Genomic DNA, 3,187 nt, shown 5'->3' on the forward strand with positions numbered 1-3,187 from the left:
TGAGTTCTTGGACTTCATAGTTTCTGTATTTGCTAAGGTCATTTCTGAATTATGAATTTGCATGTATTGCTGAATGAAACATATGTATGTTTGTATGAATGAATTTACGAGTTAGTGACGGAATTGTTTTTTCTAGCAGTTCATTTTCATATACTTAAACATGAGCTTTTGGTGCCTGCTAATTGTTTGATCAAGAAGTTAATTGAGCACGGAGTTCTTGGTGGTGCCTGCCAATTGTTCTAGACATAAATTAATCTGTTCGTTTTTAAACCTTTTTTTTTTATAGTTGCAGCAGTCGGTTTCAGATGTTGTGACATGGCGTGACTTCGGATCTTTGTAGAAAACAGATGGATGTGGATTTAGATGGATTTTAATATGTGGATTAGATGGGTACAGAGTCATGGAGGTTCATCAAGTGTGGTTAGTATAAGGCAATCGTGAACATTACTGGTTTAAACATGCCATGGTAAGGGTAATAAAATAGTGGGTTCCATGCAGAAACAGACATCATTACTTTTAAGGTGAGCACGCCAGGCAGCATCCAGTTTGTTGGCCAGTTTTCAGGTCGGTTAGCCAGTTTTCAGGTCAGATCAGCAACTCCAGTGGAGATGACACCTAAGGTCATACTCTGTTAGGTTCAGGATGCAACAAAGTTAGTACGAATCAAAATTTTCCTCCTGCATTGTTTCGGTGCGCTAAGATAAAAAAAAATTGGCCTTTACAGAACTTTCTCTGTTCAGTAAAAATATATGTGAATTGAGGATTATATTGATTCTTTCCTGCAGTTGGAGTATTGTTTTTATGCATCAGATCCGTTTAATGGAATGCTTAATGATATGCATAGGTGTTGTTTTTTGTCAACTGAACTATTTTGTAGCTTCATTTCAGTTTTGATTTTTTCCCTACGTTCTGTACATTCATGTTTCATACAATAATTGTATCTTCCTGGCCATCCGGAGTATGGTGCTTTTGTAAGGATTTAGGAATGTACTAATTAGGTGTTTATTTATTGCTTCCACCTTTAATCTTTGGGCTATAGTTCAGAAAATACAGTCCATCCATTGTTTTCCTCTCTTACTAATTGTTTTCCTCTCTTCCTTCCTAATTGTATTGCTCGAAACACGGAAGGTACGAGTTAATGGTATGGATGTACATTCTATTATATTAGTCTATACAAGGGTAGTAAATGTAGTAATATAAATTCTTCTGTATTTGTGTTTGTTTTGCTCCACTCTCTGCAAAACTTATTGGTTATTTTTAGCAACCAATGGATAGACATTATTGTCTTGCTCAGTTTTGCACAATTTGCCACACTTTTTATTTAGTTGTATGAGTATTTTATTTTTACCTCGCTTCCAGGAAGCCTCCCACTCTGAAGTATGTATATGCTAGGGTTTTGTTTTAACAATTTCAATGTTTATAGATCTCTCTCGCCTGCTACAGTATGTTACTGTCTTATTTTCAGTTATCTTTCAGTTCCCAGCCAGTGCTTACTTAGTTCTTTTTCAAATTAAGAGGAAAGGTAGTCTTATTGCTCAGTATTTTGGTTCTTCTCCTTGATTCAGTTGTGTTGTGCTTGCTTAGCTCCCTAGAGCATACAATCCCAGAATTCTCCCTCTCTAAGAGGATCAAGGTAAGCATCATTTGATCATACAGTAACATTTTACACACAATATGATAGCCATAATTCAGTTTTGGTGATAATTCACATATATTTTGTTGCTCCTTTGGCAGCTGCCAGAACGATTGAGTACTTGAGTGTATGAGTACATAATAACACATGTGGTAATAATAACACATGGCCAGGAAGTGTATGAGTACATAATAACCACATTGGTGATGGACTTCTGTTCCTTCTCAAGAATGAGCCAATGAACAAGGAGGTTGAGCTTAAAGAATGTGAGTGTCCTTCCCATGCCATATGTTACCAAATTTGAAATACTCCCTTAATAATGTACAATATTATGTCTGATCTACTATTACAATTATTGATGGCTCCTAGGTTTCCTTCATTGTAATGTATGAACGGAATTTGAAGACAGTTTCCTGGGTGACCATGATGCCGACGAACATGCATGACAAATGCCCGATTCTGTTAAAGAACCATGATGTAAAAGTAGGTGTCACAAGGTAACTGTTCAAGGACAACAAATCTGTACAATTATTTTCCATTTTTAATGCTTCAGGTTCTTCAGACATTAGATAAAAAAAGTTGGGTAGTTATTCTGAAGGAGAAACTTGCTTCCGATCTTTACTGTTATAAACAATTTGATGATTTCATACGAATAGATGTTATTTGGTAGGCCCTAATTCCAGAACTTTTAATATCTTTTAAGCATTAAAGGATTTTAAGACACCATAGAATGTCATCATATGTGCCCTTTGAAGTTCTAAAATTTCCATTAGAGTGTAGCTAATGCATTCCTTTACTTCCCTCAGGATTGCACTTTGTTGATGTGGAACAGCGATACAAATACAAACAGACGACGTGGCCTGATCATCTGATCTGCATTGTAGGTGCAGGGTGTGTTCAGAAAATTCGCTCCAAGTCTTCTCCGATGTTAACTGCAGATATTTAGTACCTTCAAAACAACAGTCAACGAAGTACAAACATGCTTTTGTGCATTAGATCCTCTGATGTTGACTGCAGATATTTGGTTTGGTACCTTCCTACAACATCAACCAAGTAAAGACATTTTTTTTTTTGGATTACATCCATGTACTGCTACATCGTGTTGGGTTATGCGATGTCTCTTTATTGTTGCCATCAGTCTGCTACATGGCACCATTGGTCTTTACGCATGCTTATGTTAGCTCTAACCGTAGTGACCAGTTCACTTAGGGTGTACTTTGACCTGCCCTCCCTTTTCAATTTTGCTTCACTTATATTATATGAAAACACGCAGAAGGTCTCGATGTGCTGAAATTGAAGTGTTCACTTTGGAAGGAAATTAGCTCAATACAGCCATCGGAACCGAATTTCTCTTAACCAATCGGCATACACCCTCGACTAAACCTTTTTGTAATGAATGTAACTGTTCACAGCCTTGCTAATTTTCAGCTTATTTTGCTACGAACCATGGTGGTTTTACCATTCATCTATGGTTCATTCCACTGTTTGTTTGACAGATTATAGCCTGTTTGTTTGACAGACTGCTGCCCAGTTTACTCATTCCGCTGTTTGTTT

At 36.8% G+C, this 3,187-nt stretch overlaps 1 long non-coding RNA gene across 1 annotated transcript; it reads left to right on the forward strand.

Moving 5' to 3' along the window:
* The first annotated feature begins 1,409 nt into the window (after positions 1-1,409).
* LOC124666594 lies at positions 1,410-2,656 on the forward strand. The gene is made up of 4 exons (XR_006990941.1): positions 1,410-1,633; positions 1,735-1,899; positions 2,003-2,130; positions 2,440-2,656. It is a non-coding gene; the product is annotated as an uncharacterized LOC124666594 (long non-coding RNA).
* The last annotated feature ends 531 nt before the right edge of the window (positions 2,657-3,187 follow it).

The sequence above is a fragment of the Lolium rigidum genome, chromosome 6, assembly GCF_022539505.1.
Source record: "Lolium rigidum isolate FL_2022 chromosome 6, APGP_CSIRO_Lrig_0.1, whole genome shotgun sequence".
Lineage (NCBI taxonomy): Eukaryota > Viridiplantae > Streptophyta > Magnoliopsida > Poales > Poaceae > Lolium > Lolium rigidum.